At 43.0% G+C, this 19,744-nt stretch overlaps 1 long non-coding RNA gene across 1 annotated transcript in view; it reads left to right on the top strand.

The window, feature by feature from the left end:
- The window catches only part of LOC109024574 (uncharacterized), a 52,629-nt gene that overhangs the window by 25,223 nt on the left and 7,662 nt on the right, over positions 1-19,744 (top strand). Inside the window, exon 5 of the long non-coding RNA XR_008675178.2 lies at positions 8,733-9,051. This is a non-coding gene — a long non-coding RNA (uncharacterized lncRNA). The remainder of the gene's footprint in view (positions 1-8,732; positions 9,052-19,744) is intronic.

Genomic DNA, 19,744 nt, shown 5'->3' with positions numbered 1-19,744 from the left:
AAATGGTATATCACTTCCTTTCATTTGTATGAAAAGAAAAAGTATGATAGATTTTAAGATGTACTTGTTTATGCCTAGAATCTTTCTAGAAAGAAAGCTAAGAAACAAATAGTTGCCTCTGAGGAGGGGACAGAAGTTTAGGTTGGGATGGAGAATATCCTCTTACTGAGGTGTAATTCACAAACCATATAATTCACTCATTTAAAGTGTATAATTCACTTTATATGAGTGAATTACTTTTGGTATATTACTTTTAAAGATTATGGTTTAAATATATATATAACATAAAATTGGCCATTTTAACCCTAGCAACATAGCAAGCCTAGGCAACATAACAAGACCTCATTGCTGCAAAAAAAATTTTTTATATTATCCAGGCTTGGTGGCACATGCCTGTAGTCCCAGCTACTCGGGAGGCCGAGGTGAGGGGATTGCTTGAGCCCAGGAGTTTAAGGCTTCAGTGAGCTGTGATCGTGCCATTGCACTCCAGCCTGGGCAATAGAGCAAGACTCTGTTTCAAAAATATAAAAGAAAATAAAATATTTAAAAATTAAAATGAATTTTAAAAAGAAAGTATAACAGGTTTTGAAAACTTAGTAATTTGCCTAAGATCGCACAGCTCATACTCCATAGTAGCAACCATCAGTTTTATTATAAAGTAATAAAAATTCTTACAAAGAATGAAGTTTTAGCCATCTTTCTGGGTGTTATAAGGGATTTTGGGTATCATCTAACCCCTTCATTTTACAAGATAACAGATTCATTGAGGTGAGATGGCTACCCCAAGTTAGGAATCCCATCAGTAGCAGGCCTCCTAATCCAAGGGACGGGATTTAGAGTAGGTCACAGAAGAGGTCTTTTGCTCTTTGACAAAACAAGTAGGGTTTGAATCTCTCCTGCCCCAAAATGAAATTTAGGAGTCTCTTACTTGAGACATCTCTTTTTTTTTTTTTTTGAGACGGAGTCTCGCTCTGTAGCCCAGGCGGGAGTGCAGTGGCGCTATCTCGGCTCACTGCAAGCTCTGCCTCCTGGGTTCACACCATTCTCCTGCCTCAGCCTCCCAAGTAGCTGGGACTATAGGTGCCTGCCACCACGCCTGGCTAATTTTTTGTATTTTTAGTAGAGACAGGGTTTCACCGTCTTAGCCAGGATGGTCTTGATCTCCTGACCTCATGATCCACCTGCCTCGGCCTCCCAAAGTGCTGGGATTACAGGTGTGAGCCACCACACCCGGCCAGATATCTCTCGTATGTCCCATGCACCTGTACTGTCTAGTAGGAGGGAATGGGCCCACTGCACCCTGATATTATTGTTTCTGTTTATCTGAAACTATGCAGCAAGGCTTCAGAGCCTATCTCAATTTCTACTTGTAAGAAAATTTCTCTGATTGTCCTACCACATCCAATTCTCACCTAATTCTTAGACACATTAGTATTTGAAACATATAATTAGCCATTAGAGAATGATGTGAGGCATTTTATAGCTGTGTCCATTTATGAGTCCATTCTGCCCACTAGTGTAAAGCACCAGAGAGGCCAGAGGTGGGTGACTGATTCCTGCTAGAAGGTCCCCAATAGATGGTTGTTGGTTGCTTGGATTAATTGAGCTGTGCCGTTCTGAAAACAAACGAACAAACAAACAAACAAAAAAACCCTATGATTTTAGATATGAGTTATTCCAAAGGCTTCTCTGCACCTCCCCGCAGAGCTACATACTAGGTCACAGAACATTGGAATGGTGGACATTGTGGCTATCCCTCAGTTGCTGAGAACCAAGTGTGACCCTTCCCTGTTTTTCTTACCCTGGCATTAATTACACCTTCATTTATGTGATTGATTATAGTTCATCTTTTCCTCCTCCCTTCCACCCCCAATAGACTAGAAATTCCATGAGAACATAGACTGTCTGGCTTGACTCATCATCGTATCTCCAGCACCAAGCCTGGCACATAGTAGGTGCTCAAGAAATATTCGTTGAAGGACTGGATGAATGAATATAGCACCTTATTTTATAGATGAGGAAGCAGAGGCCCAAAGAGGTCAGGTCAGTGGCAGAGCTGGGACAAGAAGGCAAGTCTCCTGGTTCCTCAGCCAGCATTCTTTCGTTTTCCTCTGTATCCTCTCAGCATTAGAATTGGAAAATCTTGGAACCTAGTCTTAAACACTTTTATTTTGCAAATGGGAAACTGAGGCCCAGAGAGGGGAAAAACTTACCCAAGGCCACAGAAAGAGGCACTGGCAAAGTCTGGTACCTAGGTCTCCTGACTCCCAAGCTAGTGCTCTTTCTTTGTAAAAGCACAGAAAAAACAAAGCTGAATTGGGCTTCTTGCCAAGCCCCTGCAGGAGGTCACATAGCTGAGCAGCTCTCAGAGTTCCTTGTCTATTCTTAGCCTGAACTTTTAGTGACTCTGGTCTTCAGCAGCCTTTTTCCCCTTTTTTCCTTTGCATTTGGTCTGTTGTGTATATGTAGTGTGTGTTTTAAATAAATGGTGCTACGTGTAGGAAATGGGCTTCAGCACAGTCCTGCTGCAGAGGCCCTGGAAAGAATAAATGTGAGAGAAGGGGCCCTGAGAAAACAATCAACTTCCCTTCCTCTGAAGTGACCCCAGTGTCCCAGAGCCACCCCCTCTCTGCTGCTTGTCACAACACAACTGCCAACAGAAGGCTAAACTCCTCACACAATAAGAAGGAAATCAACAGAATTTACAAGGAGGATTGGCTGTTAGTATTTGCCACTGAAGCCTCATTTTGATGAAGATCAAAAATCAGCTCTTCCTAAGCTGTGGTCCCTCTTCTAACATACACTTCAATTTCCCACCAACAAGTCATTTTTCAGTCAGTCACCAAACATGAATGAAAAGACCCTTCAGACGCAGTTCTAGCCTCTCAAAGCCTACTGCTTTCTCTACTTGCACAAACACTTTCTCCAGAGACATACAAGAAATTTAAGCAGCTACTGACCTCAGGTTACTTGGAAAAGACAAGAGACACAGAGGATAGAAGATAACTAATGTTGCCCTTGTGCAAAATGACCAATGAGAAGAACAGCTCTACATCAAGTTCACATTAGGCAGAGGTTGCTCTGGGCTAAGCTAGGTCAAGGAAAATTCAGGGGAGCAACTTGAACTGGTCTTGTATATCAGTTATCTATTGCTGTGTAACATATTGCTCCACTTTGTGTTTTAGTTGTCTATTTTTTTTTTTTTATAGAGACAGGGTCTTACTGTGTTGCCCAGGCTGGTCTTGAATTCCTGGGCTCAAAGGATCCTCCTGTGTCAGCCTCCCAAAGTGGTAGGATTACAGGTGTGAGCTGCCACGCATAGCCTAGTGTCTATTCTTCCATGACAAATTACCTTAAAACTTAGTGGCTTAAAACAATAAACATTTATTATCCAACAGTTTCTATGGGTCAAGAATCCAGGTGTAGCTCAGCCAGGTGCCTCTGGCTCAGTCTTTCATGAGGTTTTAGTCAAGCTCTCAGCCTAAAGGCTCATCAGAGGGTAGAGAAGAATCCAGTTTCAAGCCCACTGAAGTGGTCGTTGGTAGGCCTCAGTCCCTCCAGACACAAGCCTCTCTATAGGGCTGCTTCAAGACTTGGTGCCAGCTTCACCAGGGTGAGAGGTTTAAGAGAGGAAGCGTGACCAAGATGGAAGCCACATTCCTTTTGCAACCTAATCTCAGAAGCGATATCCCATCACTTTTGTTGTATTCTTGTTATCAGCAGTGAGTCACCAAGTTCAGCCCACATACAAGGATGTGAATACCACGAGGCAGAGATCATGGGAGCCATCTTAGAGGCTGCCTGCCATACCTTGCCAGATGGATAGGATTTAAGTAAGGCATAGTAAGCATTCTAGTTAGTGAACTGGAGTTTTGAAAGGTCTGACTGGGGATGACCCTTGGTTGGAACAAGACATCTAAATAGGAGGGTAGGAGGCCCAGATTGAACTGGGTTTTCAATGCCAGGCCAAAGAGTTTTACAGTGATGTGCCACATAACACATCTAATGGTGGGCCCATAAGATTATAATGGAGCTGAAAAATTCCCATTGCCTGGTGATGTCATGGCCATTATACCATCCTATTGCAGTGCATTACTTATGTGCTTTTGGTGATGTTGGTGTAAACACACCTATTGCACTGCCAGTCATATAAAAATATAGCACATACGATTACATACAGTGCATAATACTTCATAATAATGACGTTACTAGTTTATATATTTACTATTAATCGTTATTTTAGAGTGTACTCTTTCTACTTACAGGAAAAAAAAGTTAACTGTAAAACAGCCTCAGGTAGGTCCTTCAGGAAATATTTGAGAAGAAAGTATTATCATAGAGGATAGCTCCATGCATATTATTGCATGGAGCTTCCAGTGGGACAGGATGTGGAGATGGGAGACAGTGATATTGATGAGCCTGACCCTGGGTAGGGAGGGTCTCTGGATAGCCCTGACCTAGGTTAATGTGTATGTGTCTGTCTTAGTTTCAAACAAAACTGTTTAAAAAGTAAAACAAAAATAAAATTTTAAAAATGGAAATAAACTTATAGAATAAGGATGTAAATAAGCTATTTTTGTACAGCTGTACAATGTTTTGGTATTTTAAGCTAAGGGTTATTACAAAAGAGTCAAAAGGTTAAAAATTAAAAGGTTTATAATGTCAAAAAGTTACTATAAGCTAAGCTTAATTTATTGAAGAAAGAAAATTTTAAAAATACATTTAGTGTAGCCCAAGTATACAGTGTTTATAAAGTCTACAGTAGTGCACAGTAATGCCATGGGCCTTCACATTCATTCACCACTCACTCACTGACACACCCAGAGCAACCTCCAGTCCTGCAAGTTCCATTCATGGTATGTGCCCTCTGCAGGTGTACTGTCTAAAAAATTTTTGGCCAGGCATGATAGCTCATGCCTGTAATCCCCGCACTTTGGGAGGCCGAGGCAGGTGGATCACGAGGTCAGGAGATCGAGACCATCCTGGCTAACACGGTGAAACCCCGTCTCTACTAAAAACATAAAAAATAAGCCGGGCATGGTGGCACGCATCTATAGTTCCAGCTACTCAGGAGACTGAGGCAGGAGAATCTCTTGAACCTGAGAGGCAGAGGTTGCAGTCAGCCAAGATCGTGCCACTCTACTCCAGCCTGGGTGACAGAGCAAGACTCCATCTCAAAAAAAAAAAAAAAAAAAAAGGAACTAAGTCTATTTTATTCCTATTGTATCTGTATAATTTACAGTAGAGGTTGGCATATAGTAGGTGACCATGAAAATTTGTTGACTGAATAATGCAGAGTTATCAGATTTGTTTTTTGAAATTTCTGACAATCTAATCCCAAGGAAGCTTACGTATTTACTTTAGGAGCTTCTAATCAGGATATAAATGTTGTCCCCTATTTATTTTCTTTTCTTTTTTTTTTTTTTTTTGAGACAGAGTCTTGCCCTGTTGCCCAGGCTGGAGTGCAATGGCGTGATCTCGGCTCACTGCAACCTCTGCCTCCCAGGTTCAAGCGATTCTCCTGCCTTAGCCTCCTCAGTAGCTGGGACTACAGGCATGTGCCACCACGCCCAGCTATTTTTTTGTATTTTTAGTAGAGGCGGGGTTTTGCCATGTTGTCCAGGCTGGTCTTGAACTCCTGACCTCAGGTGATCCACCTGCCTCTGCCTCCCAAAGTGCTGGGATTACAGGTGTGAGCCACCGCACCCAGCCTACTTGTCCCCTATTTTTAGGGCAACATTATTCAAATTACCCAGGACATAACAAAGGGGGGAAGTTGAGCTTTAATCATGGGCCTAAATCCTTCCCTGTGACTAAAAGCTCTTTAAACAGTTCATTATTCTGTCGAGCCTCAGAATCTTGGAAGACAAACTTGGTGTCTAAGAACAGACAAAACTGGTTCCACCCACCTAGCAGTTCAGGAGTACAACCTGCCAATAGACTGGTCAAGGTCCCAACACCTGGTCCTGCCCATTAGTCACGCTGCCTCCTGCCTTACTGGCTGACCAGAAGCTATTTTTGTGCAATGCCGTTACGTATGAAGAGAGAACTTGTTGGGGGAAGGAGTAAAGGAAGCAAAACCGTAAGGTGGGTGTATTAGTTCTGCTACGGCTGCCATAACAAAATACCACAGACTGGGTGGCTTAAACAGGAAATTTATTTTTCATAGTTATGAAGGCTGGAAGTCCGAGATCAAGATGTTGGCAGGGTTGGTTTCTTGTGAGGTGTCTCTCCTGGGCATGCCAATGGCTGTCTTAACGCTGTGTTCTCCCATGGCCTTTTCTCTCTGCACATACATCCCTGGTGTCTCTTCCTCTTCTTGGAAGGACACCAGTCCTATTGGATTAGAGCCCTGCTCTTATGACCTTATATAACCTTAATTACCTCTTTAAAGGCCTTATCTCCAAATACAGTCACCCTGGGGATTAGGACTTCAAAATATAAATTTAGGGGAGACAATTCGATAGGCAAGGTTTATTTCAAGTATGTCTCTTACCCTCTCATCCATACTCTTATAAAGGAATGATAATCTCCCATCTGTGGAGATGGCAGTTGATGATCCCTAAAAATTCTTCACATCCATGGTCTCATGTGATATTACAGCAGCCTCCAAGTTAGCAGAGGTACTGTCATTATCCTTCCACTTCAGATGAAGAAACAGACCAAGAGGGTTAACAGGTTCTCCCAGTCACAGAGTATGGAATCTGGTTTCCGACTCCTGGGCCTCTCTGTGCTTTGCCCTTGGCTCCTCAGGACTGGCCCCTGCAATGCCCCCACCTAGATTCTTTCTTTTTTCTGTTTTTGAGGTAGGATCTCACTCTGTTGCCCAGGCTGGAGTGCAGTGGCATAATCCTGGTTCACTGCAGCCTTGACCTCCGGGGCTTAAGCAATTCTCCCACCTTGGCATCCCAAGTAGCACACACTACCACACCTAGCTAACTTTTTTTTTTTTTTTTTAACTTTTAGTACCGACGAGGTCTTGCCACGTTGCCCAGGCTGGCTCAAACTCCTGGGCTTGAGCGATCCTCCGAAAGTGCTGGGATTACAGGCATGAGCCACCAAACCTGGCCCTCCCCACCTAGATTCTAACTCCCCAGTTTTTCTTCCTCCTGCTCTACTCCATCAAAACTTACCTACCCTTCAGAGTTCTTCCATTTGATTTTCAAAGTGACAACTAACTGGCTGAATAAACCATTATTAATAAACTATGTTGATTTGTTAGTGAATGAGATATTACTAGGAGGCAGCTAGGCCAAACACATTAACAACCTATGAGATTTGACATCTTGAAAAATATTTTTTTCACATACCATATCCAACTTACTTATATTCTGACAGAAATTATGTAAAGTAGATATTATTATTATCTCTTTTTCCAAAAAAACAGATTCAGAGATTAGGTAGCTAGGCCAGGATCACACAGGTAAGTAGCAGAGCTGGAACTTGAACCCAGATAACTGCATATACTTTTCACTACGTCTTGCCCCACGGCCAAACTTTATTAGTTAGTTCAGAAGACTGTTACCCTGAAGTTCACCTCTGAATAAAGATGTGGCCTTCCCTCACCCGTCTAGTCTACCCTAACCTACCCTCAATTGAGTTCCTACAGTGCTGGGACTTGAATCTCAGCTCCATTCCTGCTTAGCTATGGTGATCACAAGCACATTTTTTCCCTCCTCACTGGGCTTTTGTTTTTTCACCTGTGAAATTAAAGCATTGACTGGGGTCATTTTTCAGTTTTAAGACTCTAAAAAACTGATTGCTTTTATCTGCCATTTCATTCATTCAACAAGTATTCATCAAGCACCTGGTTGTATCAAGCACTCTGCTGGGTACTGAGGACAGAGCAATGAACAAGTCAGACAAGGTCTCTGCCCTCAGGGAGTTTACTTTTCTTTTTTTTTGAGACACAGTCTTGCTTTGCCACCCAGGCTGGTGTGCAGTGGCACAATCTCGGCTCACTGCAACCTCCGCCTCCCAGGTTCAGGCCATTCTGCTGCCTCAGCCTCCCAAGTAGCTGGGATTACAGGCATGCACCACCACAACCAGCTAATTTTGTATTTTTTTTTTAGTAGAAACAGGGTTTCACCATGTTGGCCAGACTGGTCTCAAACTCCTGACCTCAGGTGATCTGCCTGCCTTGGCTTCCCAAAGTGCTGGGATTACAGGCGTGAACCGCCGTGCCCAGCTGTGAGTTTACTTTCTTACATGCCAGGAAAGGACCCTCGAAAGCATCTAGTCCAGTCCTTTTACAGAAGAGAAAAGTGAGTGATGATGGCGAGTGACTTATTCAAAGTCACAAAGCAAGAAGTGTCAGAGAAGGCATCCAGGAAGCTGGATGTTTTCATTCCTCCTTTGGGGCATTTTTCTTCCTCGCCACACCTTGTATTGTGAGTTCTCCTAGAACATGGTTTATCTCAGCTCGCTAACTAGACTGTGGCCTCTGATAGGTGTTTATCCCGAGATATGCTTCACACTGTGCTACTGCTGGAGTATCTGACAACAGAGCTCACTCTCAGAAACCACCATTTCAACATTCTGAAACAGAAACTCTCCAGCACACAGGAGTACGATCAGAGTCTGACACACAGGGCGTGAGCCAGCTCACAAGTAGCTCTGCTCTGCAGGGGCTCCTCTTTTTCATGCCACCAGGGGCTGGAGTCTATTTCCACTATCAGACTGCATATTTTTCTGTTCTGCTCACTGCTTTCCTACTGCTTTCTTTTCTCCAGATCAGGACCTGAAGTAGGTGGCTGCCCATCCAGGTATTCTACAGGCACTTGCCCATGAAACCTTCACCACTCCTTGAATCTGGTTCTGCAAAGTGGGACAGCTGAGACTTAGGCTAAGTGACTTACTGAGGCAGCAGTCAGCACCGTGTGGGACCAGCCCCCATGCTGTTTCCCAAATGGAGGCACCTTCCTGCATACCTTGGGCGTGATCTGTAACAGCTCAGAAAGCTTGGACACCAGCAGGGTGGCACCTGTATGGGGAGCACCTGTCCGCACTGTCTGCATTCAATAAGCGTTCATTTCATCACCCTTCACCATGGTAATTTTTTAATTTTAAATTTTATCAGAGTTATACAGGAACATTGATTAAAAAGGGAACTAGTTCTATATGATTTGTTAAGACAAAGAGCAGTCCTCAACCTCCATGTACCCACCCCAACCCCATTTCCTTTTCCTTAGAGGGACCAATTTCAACTTGTTTAATTCTTTTGGAATTTACTTATCTCCAAATAACATGTTTTATAATACTACTTCCTGTTTTTTCCTTTAGGCCTTATCTGTTGACTTCCCACTATGGAAGATGAGGATTTAGCTCCTTCTTCATTTGCCCCCTCTATACATATGCATCCCTCTCTGTGCCCCCTTGCTCCCAGTATAGTGTAATTTTTGTAGATAATAGTATTTGTTATGACAGTGTAAATGCCACTTGCAGCTAAGCCATGTAGTCAGCCATGATTGCTTTTCCTAACACATCACTTTGTTTTGCTTATCTTTTTTCATCCACTTAGGTTTCTAAGGCCTTACCACTAGTCACTCTTACCACTTAAAGTCTGCCAATTACCTAGATCTTCTCTCAATACATTCTTCTCAGGAAAGTCTCTTGGAGCCTTCTCTCCTGCACTGGGGGCCTGCTACACACTGCTATTCTGGAACCTCTGTTTACCACTGTCCAGGGGATTCCCTTGCCTCTTTCTTGTGTTAGATTGCCTGTTTTCCGGATCCCATGTCTTCTCGTTTTATGCTTTCTTCCCTCGTTTTGATAACATATGTCCTCCAGGAGTTTCCTGGGAGTACACAAGAGATAATTTTTTTCAAAATCTTGTGTGTCTGAAAATGTCTAACACTTGGTTAATTGAGTGTGGAATTCTAGGTAAGAAATTGTTTTGCCTCAGAACTTAGATTCCTCAGCCCTGTCGTCCTCTAGCTTCCAGTGCTGCTGTTGAGAAGGCCAAAGCCATTCTGATTCCTCACTCTTTGTGTGCGACCTTGCGGGATTTCTTTGTCCCTAGCATTAAGAAATTTTACAATGACACACCTATTGTCCTGGCCATTTGTGACCCTTTCAATCTGAAAAGTCATGTCCTTTCGATTCTGGAGTGTTTTCTTGAATTATTTCATTTCCTTTGTTGTATTTCTAAAACTTACTATTCACATATTGGGATGAATTTCTCATCTGTTCCTTCCTAGTTTCTATTTTGTCTTTTTATTCTACTTCCTGGAAAATTTCCTCAGTGTTTTCTAATCCTTCCATTAAGCATTTTGTTTCTGATGTCATATTTTTTCTTTCCAAGAGCTCCTATTGTAGGCTTTACCCTTGAAAAAAAAATTTTTTTTTTTGAGACAGAGGAGTCTTGCTCTATTGCCCAGGGTGGAGTGCAGTGGCATAATCTTGGCTCACTGCAATCCCTACCTCCTGGATTCAAGCGATTCTCCTGCCTCAGCCTCCTAAGAGGCTGGGATTACAGGCATGCACCACCACGTCCAGCTATTTTTTGTATTTTTAGTAGAGATGGGGTTTCACCATGTTGGCCAGGTGGTCTCAAACTCCTGACCTCAAGTGATCCACTTGCCTCGGCCTCCCAAAGTGCTGGGATTACAGGCATGAGCCACCGCACCCGGCCAAAAAGCATTTTTTTGATGAAGTTTTAGATATAGCAAAATTAGATGCATGTGTTTAATTCACTTTTTTTTTTTTTTTTTTTGAGACAGAGTCTCACTCTTGTCGCCCAGGCTGGAGTGCAGTGGCAGAATCTTGGCTTGCTGCAACCTCCGCCTCCCAGGTTCAAACGAATCTCCTGCCTCAGCAGGAGTAGCAGGAATTACAGGTGCCCACTGCCATGCCCGGCTAATTTTCGTATTTGTAGTTGAGATGGGGTTTCACCATGTTGGTCAGGCTGGTCTCAGACTCCTGACCTCAAGTCATGTGCCCACCTTGGCCTCCCAAAATGCTGAGATTACAGGCATGAGCCACTGCGCCTGGCCTAATCCACTATTTTTACTTAGTATCTCTGTATATACTAGTTATTTAATGATTCGTATCTTATATTTGTATTAAACCCTTTAAGCTTTCATAGTGGATTTCTATCAGTTAACATATTTGATCCTCACTACTTAGACTATTATATATGGATCAGACTTTGGGATCATCAAGTTCAGCCCTATCAACTCACAGAGAGAAAATCCAATTCCCAGAAAGGTGAATTATCATGCTGGAAAACACTTGTTTCTGCCAGAACTTAGCAGAGGCATGTGAGACATTATTTGGCAGGCACAAAATACTGTAGGTTTGTGTTTTCACTCTTTTAAAAAAATTGTTATTGCCAGATGTGGTTACGTGATCCTGTAGTCCCAGCTTCTTGGAAAAGTGAGGCAGGAGGATTGCTGGAGCCTAGGAGTTCAAGGCTGTAGTGCACTGTGAATGGTCACTGTACTTCAGCCTGGGCAACACAGCGAGACCCCCTTTTTTTTTTTTTTTTTTTTTTTTTTACAAAAAAGTGTTGGCCAGGTGTGGTGGCTCATGCTTATAATCCTAGCACTTTAGGAGGCTGAGGTGGGCAGATCATAAGGTCAGGAGATCGAGACCATCCTGGCTGACACAGTGAAACCCCGTCTCTACTAAAAATACAAAAACAAAATTAGCAGCCGGGCACAGTGGCTAATGCCTGTAATGCCAGCACTTTGGGAGGCCGAGGCGGGTGTATCATGAGGTCAGGAGATCGAGACCATCCTGGCTAACGTGGTGAAACCCTGTCTCTACTAAAAAAAATACAAAAAAAATTAGCCGGATGTGGTGGCAGGTGCCTATATAGTCCCAGCTACTCGGGAGGCTGAGGCAGGAGAATGGCGTGAACCCAGGATGTGGAGCTTGCAGTGAGCCGAGATCGCACCACTGCACTCCAGCCTGGGTGATAGAGCAAGACTCTGTCTCAAAACAAACAAACAAAATTAGCTGGGCCTGGTGGCAGGCGCCTGTAGTCTCAGCTACTCAGGAGGCTGAGGCAGGAGAATGGCGTGAACCTGGGAGGCAGAGCTTGCAGTGAGCCGAGATTGCACTACTGCACACCAGCCTGGGTGACAAAGCGAGACTCTTAAAAAAAAAAAAAAAAGTGTTATAGGCCAGGCATAGTGGCTCCCATAACATTTCGGGAGGTGGAGGCAGGTGGATCACTTGAGATCAGGAGTTTGAGACCATCTGGCCAACATGGTGAAACCCCATCTCTACTAAAGATACAAAAAGTAGCCAGGCATGGTGGCATGTACCTGTAGTCCCAGCTGCTTGGGAGGCTGAGGAAGGAGAATCACTTGAACCCAGGAGGCAGAGGTTGCAGTGAGCTGAGATCTGGTCATTGCACTCCAGCCTGGGCAACAGAGGGAGACTCTGTCTTAAAAAAAAAAAGTGTTATTGAGGTATAACTGACATACAATAAACTGCACTTATTTACAGTGTATGACTTGATAAGTTTCGACATATATATACAGTCCTGCAGCCATCATCATAATCAAGATAGCTATCGCCCCTAAAGTTCCCTCATGCCCCTTTGTAGTTCCACCCTCCTGCCTCCTCCCAACCTGGCCCAGGCAACCACTAAATAGATTAGTTTTCATTTGTTAGATATAAATGGAATCATGCAGAATAATCTCTCTTTCTGTCTGGCTTTGTTACATGTAGTTTTTTTGTTATGTTTGTTTTTAGAGAGGGTCTCACTCTGCACCCAGGCTGGAGTGCAGTGGCACAATTATGGCTTACTGTAACCTTGAACTCTTGGGCTCAAGTAATCTTCCTGCCTCAGCCTCCCAAGTAGCTAGGACCACAGTCATGGCCACCATGCCCGGCTAATTTTTAAAAATTCTTTGTAGAGATCGTGTCTTGCTATGTTGCTGAGGCTGGACTTGAACTCCTGGTCTCAAAGGATCCTCCTGCCTCAGCCTCCTAAAGGGCTAGGATTATAGGTATGAGCCACTGTACCTGGCCTACATGTAGCTTTGTTGGGTACTTTGGAGATCATACCTGACTGTTCAGGTGGAAAGCCTTCACCAGCTCCACCTCCCTCTACATCCTTTCTCTTCCACACACTGCCCATCTTCCCTCTTCTAGTTTCAGAGGCTACAAGTCTTCAGTGTTCTAGTCTTCTCTTCGTATGAGCCTGCTCCCAGGAAAGGACCAGTATACTCCATTCACACTGAGATGACTGATATGACTGATATGTCTTTTATAAAAGACAAAACCCCGCATTTGGCTTGTGCCAAAGAAGTAAAGCTCTAATGATGGATTTCCAAGCATGAGTAGATAAGTTTGAAAGAGATTTATTGACAAGGGTTTCGCTGAACTTCTAGAAGTACGTCCTATATAATGGAGTCCTCATATAGACTGACTCTGCAGACAGGCACAATGAATTGAAATCACCTCTGGTCCCATTCAGAATTTCAGTTTCCTGAAATGTCAGCTATTTGAGAGCTAAGAAAAGAGCTAATGTCTTGCCGGCCTTCCTTCCTTTTGGTCTATTTGGCAGAGAATACAATCCTGTATAGATAAAGAGTCACTCAGGAGGGCGGGGCCTCCCATGTTTAGTCCTAGTGTCCTTGGTCTGGGTGAGAGGAGGACCATCGGAGGGAGCCCTGGGAAGCTGGACTGAGGTCCAAGCTGGCAGCGACCCAAGGGTCACAGGCAGGAGGGCCTGGCAGACTTGACTGTCCCACTTCTCTTTTTACTCATTTTTACATTTAATCTTCTTAACAGCTTTGTAAAGCAGGAGAATGGAAAATATTTCTTTATTTTAAAAATGAGAAAAGAGAGGTTTAACATAACCTGTGTAACTTCAAAGCCTTTCTCAGCCGTAGCTCTGACTGTAGACACCTCAGGCCACCTGCTTGCTGATGTCAGGGAACATGGTGGTGTGACACCTCTGGGCTGCAGCAGAGGAGTCAGGGCAAGAAAGGGAAGGGAGTAGAGTCCTCAAGCCCCTACACTCTCAACCGTTGTTCCTCCCTCCACTGCCCTAACTGCCCTATGTGACCGCCCCCAGGTTTACCATTCCTCTCCAGGGGCCTGTTTGAAAATGCATAGAGCCTAGGAGGGGAGGGCAAATGCAGTGGTCCCCAGTAGTCTGTGGGAAGGGAACCATCAGACGTTTTCCTTGTGAACAGGAGGACCTGCTTAGGACAAAGCTGCTGGTTAATGGGGAAGACACACAGGCAGTCCTTTTGGCTCAGTTCAGCATTTGTTGAATACTGACTCTGCCAAAATGGGGCCAGGCACATTTCCCAACCTCGTAGTCTTTGGTCCTTGAGGGTCTTTTTTTTTTCTTTTTTTTTTTTAGAGATGGAGTCTCACTCTTATCACCCAGGCTGGAGTGCAGTGGTGTGATCTCAGTTCACTGCAGCCTTTGCCTCCTGGGTTCAAGCAATTCTCCTGCTTCAGCCTCCCGAGTAGCCAGGATTACAGATGTGTGCCACATACCTGGCTAATTTTTGTATTTTTAGTAGAGATGGGGTTTCTCCATGTTGGCCAGGCTGGTCTCAAACTTCTGGCCTCAAGTGATCTGCCCAGCTCGGCCTCCCAAAGTGCTGGAATTACAGGCGTGAGCCACCGCGCCTGGCCCCTTGTAGATCTTGAATGGTGGGAAACTGAATAGTGGTTGGTGGAGAGGGAGGAGGTTGTATAGAACCCCTTCCTCAGTAACCCAGGAAAGATGTAGCGAAGGCTAAACCGGGGGGAAGAGCACAGGGAAGAGATTTTAAAGACAGTCTTGGCCAACTTCAGTATTTTGTCAGGGCTGGCTGCTCCCGCCTCCGGGGACCCCAGTCTGCCTGCTGGTCCTCCTGTGCCCAGGAACTCAGTGGCACAAAACCTCCAAGCAGAAGAGGGTAGGAAAAGGGAGTGGGGCTTTCAGAGTCCTGCTTCTTGTACAAGGACAACATCTCCCCTCCATCACCAAGCAACGGCAAACTCTCAAAATTAAATTTATTTACAAATCAGACATCCCATGATTCTTTTAGCAAGAGGGCAGGCATTTCTATATCTTGAAAATAATAAAAAGGTAAATATTTCTATGTATTTAATACAATTCTAGTTTATTATCGTTTATTTCATTTGATTCTATTAATGGCTTATGCAGTAGCCAGGCAGGAATTATTGGCAGCTAACAGATAAGGAAACTGAGGCACAAGAGAGTTTGACTTACTCAAAGTCACATAGACTCATAGTCACATAGTAGTGAAGCCAGATCTTAACACTTCACAGGCTAGAAGGGGTTGTAGAAGCTGGGACCACAGCTGTTCCAGGGATGTTTGTGGGATAAAGTGGCCTAGGCTAGGAGTTGGGATTTGTTCTGTATTTTATCATCTTTTGAGATTATCTGTGGCCTTGCATGGGTATAAAGACAGATATAAAGACCAGGGTTCTGGTTCCAATTCTGCCACTCATCTGCCATGTGAACTTAGCATGACTCAACTTTTTTTGGTCTCGGTTTTCTAATTTCTAATATCAGAATTTAAAGGATCCTGGGATGTTTTAGGAGGAAAGAGCATTTAAATTATATCATTAAAATTTTTTGGGCTAAAAGTGAGAGGAAAGACAACAACCATGAGCACTGGCACAAAGGTGGAAATTCAAGGTCTGGTCTGGAAATAGCTAGAGAAATTTAACTTGGAATATAGAACAGGTGTTGATATAATGAGTTCATTTATTTTGCCTGCTGTATGATAGTTCATTGAAGTAGTAAACCACAGTTCATATATCCATTCTAACTCTAAAAGATACTAATACTAAGAAATACTAAAAATGTTGCTTTGACATTTTTAGTATTACAGTGACACAATGAACATCCAAGTGCATGGTTTTTAAAAATATGTGTGTGACTTGATTGAAGATTGAGGCTTAGAAATGGAAAATGCTAGGTTATAGGCTATTCACATCTTCAACTCTACTAGGTATTATGTATTTCTGTTCCCCACCAAGACTTTTAAATTGTTGCTAGTTGGCTGACTGTGAATGGTGGTAAAATATATTTTAATTTTCATTTTCCTAATTACTAGTGAGATAGAATTTATTTTCATGTGTTTGTTGATCATTTAGGTTTTTTCTTCTAAGGTGTCTGATAATATCTTTGTTTATTTTCATAGGAGTTATATATTACAGACACTAATCCTTTATTGATTATATACATTGCAGATACCGTCTTCCAGTCTGTGGCTTGTCTTTGTACTTTACGTTGTTTCTTCATGAAAAAAAATTTTTTTAAAGTTTCATTAGTTAATTTAGCAGCATATTCTTTTATGGCTTTGCTTTTGTGTTTTAAGAAATCTTTGGCCAGAGGTCATAAAGACATTTTCATGTATTTGCTTTTTAAAGTGTTAAAGATCTTTGTTTCTTTCACCTTTGTCTTCAATTTTACCTTTCCATGTTTCAGAACCACTTAATGAACCTTCCATGCTTTTTCTGTGGTTTGTAATGTGACCTCTACCACATACCACATTCCCATACAAAGACAGGTTTGCTTCTAACCTTTGTATCTCATTCACTTCATCTGTTTGCCTGTTCCTGTACCACACTATTGTATGTTAGGACAATTCTTCACCTTCTTTAAAAGGAAGATTATTGTGGCTCTTCTTGGCCTTTTTTCTTTTCAAATGATTTTTAGGATCCAAAATGTATAATTTATGAAAAAAAATCTATTGGAAATTTTAAAGGATTACACTTGATTTCCAGATGGACTGGGGATAATTGCCAGTTTTATAGTATTGACTGTTCCCATCCATGAACATGGCACATCTCCTCATCTGAGTCTTCTTTTTGTGCATTTGTTGGATTTATTCTAGGTACCTTCTGGTTTTTGCTACTATTATAAATGATATATTTTAAATGACTTATAATAGTTTTTGCTGCCCTATAGGAATGCTGTTGGTTTTTTATGTTGATTTTATATCCGACAGCCTTGATAAACTCTCATTAGTTCCAATAATACTCCAAAGAAATGTTTTGAATTTTTCTATATAGACAGTTAATTCAGCTGCAGATAATGTTATTTTGTTTCTTTTCTTTTTCATGTATTATTGTGATCTCTAGGAACTTTAGTACTATATTGGATAGAATAGTGGGTTTGGTCTTGACTAGAAAGAGAAGGCTTCTTCTTTTTTTTATTTATTTTTTTGAGATAGAGTCTCCCTCTGTAGTCCAGGCTGCAGTGCAGTGGCGTGATCTCAGTTCAGTGCAATCTCTGCCTTCCGGCTTCAAGCGATTCTCCTGCCTCAGGCTCCCGTGTAGCTGGGATTACAGGTATGTGCCACCACAACCAGCTAATTTTTGTATTTTTTAGTGGAGATGGGGTTTCACCATGTTGGCCAGGCTGGTCTTGAACTCCTGACCTCGTGATCTGCCCACCTCAGCCTCCCAATGTGCTGGGATTACAGACATGAGCCACCGTGCCTGACCGAAAGAGAAGGCTTCTATTTCACCATTGACTATGGTGTGTTCAGTGAGATGTTGAAAAATATACTTTATTGAGTTAAGAAAATGTTTTTATATTTCTAGTTTGCTAACAGTTTTTTCTATGATTAGGTGTTGACTTTTTTAAATCAAATGCATTTTCTGCATCTGTTGAGATTCTCCTTTAGTGTTTTTTAACTTATTAATATGAATGATATTGAATGATTATCTGATGTGAAACCATCCTTGCATTCCTGGGATAAACCCTACTGGATAATGATTTATATATTTTTTTGTACATTGCTAGATATGGCTTGCTAATCTTTAGTATTTTATATCTATGTTCATTAATAAAATTGGCCTCTAATTTTCTTTTCTCATACTGTCCTTATAGGGTATACAAATGTAAATATACTATTTTTTTATAAGAATTAGAGTCATTAGAATTAGAAGGGAATTTAAACAGCATCTAGTCTGATCTCATCATCTTATAGTGGAAGACACTGGAACTCAGAGAAAGGAAATAGCCTTTCTAAAATCATACAAAATTAGAAACAGAGTTGGGACTAAAGTGCTTGGCAAAGCACTTGCATTTCAAATTACTTTCCCATTCATGATCTCATTTTATCTCCACAACAGCCTTGCAGGGAGGGTAATGCTTATTGTCCCCATTTTATAGATGGGCTAACTGAGGTCCAGTCACTGAGGTCATGACTTATGTGACCTAGCAGAGTTGGGTCCTAGACCCCTCCAAAATTTCTTTTGTTCTGTGCCCAACCCCACTGACAGAACCACTTATCTGCCTGAAATGAAGGGACCCACTGAGTCATGTATCCAAAATTAATATTTTGTAAGAGTCCAGCAATATTTTCACAGGCATGTCAAATGGATGCCCCATTTGCAGATAACCCTCAATGGGCAAGGATGAGGGCTTTATGGTCCTTAAAGGTCCTTGGTGGCCAGGACACTGTGGAGGCCAAGATAAACCACTGGTCTCTAAGAATGTTCTTTGGTATATAGAAGGCCAGGATCCTTAAATGCAGTCTTTCTAAATGGGGTCAGAGTACAAGACCTTAAGATCCTGTCCTCAAAATTTCAACAGAAAGGGGCTCCAGTTTCTCTTTGTCCCCTCCCCCACCCTCTGGCCACCACCCACCTTCCTCCATATCTCTCAGCAAGCTGCTTCCTGCATCAGCGCCCTTGTTTTGCTTGTGCTATTTGTGTCTGCTTCTAACAGCTGGCCCCAGCCTGGCAGCCCCTAGCTCTGAGGATTATCCAATTATCCCATTAGCCCAGCATGTCCTTCCTTCCTCCAGAGCTATTAGCTCCCCATCTCCCTCTCCCTCTCTCTCTCCCTGGGCTTGTCCATAGCCTCCCTTGCTCCTTCCCTAGCCAGGCCTAGAGCTGGGTGGGTCAGCCCACAGTCAAATAGACTCAGAGAATACCAGAGCTGGAAGCGATATGTATCCACTGCTTCATCATTTTGCAGGGAAGGAAACCCAAAGTCACATGACCAGTTAATGGCAGCAGAGAACTAAAACCCAGGTCTCTCGACCCAGTCAGTGTGCCTTACCAAGTGTTGCTATGCTTCGCCCTAGAATGGAGGAGATACCATCCCCACTCCACTCTCTGGGATTCGAATTTATAGTCTTGGTAGGAAAATAGAACATACACTGGTGAAAACCAGCACATTATTCAGGCGTTAAGTCATAACTTAGCAGCAGAAGAGATGTCATCAGAAGCAGGTAACAAACTTCTGGTGCGTGGGACAGGCATGCATCTAAAGGCGCTCAGGAAGGGGAAAAGAGGATTTCAGCAAAGTCTCCCTCCATCTTCATGGAAGAGACGGCTCTTCAGGTGGTCCCTGAAGCATGGGAATTGTCTAAAGTAGGGGAGTGACAGCATCCCAGGCAAAGTGGCCTGCCTGAGAGACAAAGGCAGGGAATGGGGTAAAAGGATGGTAGACAGTTCAGTTTGGCACAGTGAGGAGCAGGGTAGTGGGTAGGAAAGTGGGTGGTCAGAGACAGGCTGGAGGGCAAAGCTGTGTCCTTGAATGGCCACAGAAAGAAGGTGGACTTGATCTGCTGCATATTTAGGGTCCACTAAATGTTTTGGAGCAAGGGAGGGACATGGCTGATGCTGTGCTTTGGAGATATTAATCTGACTGCTTGGGCTGAATAGATTGCGGTAAAAGAGATCAACAAAGAGGTCTGTTTGGAGTGTATTCAGGTTGGTAGGGATGATAGTGGCTCCGCCAAGACCATGACTTTGACGGGTTACTGAGGGGTAGAGTGGATGGAACAGATTC

This window comes from Gorilla gorilla, chromosome 23 (assembly GCF_029281585.2).
Source record: "Gorilla gorilla gorilla isolate KB3781 chromosome 23, NHGRI_mGorGor1-v2.1_pri, whole genome shotgun sequence".
Classification (NCBI taxonomy): Eukaryota; Metazoa; Chordata; class Mammalia; order Primates; family Hominidae; genus Gorilla; species Gorilla gorilla.
The sequence above is the reverse complement of the archived record's forward strand: the minus strand, read 5'-3'. Positions and strand labels throughout refer to the sequence as shown.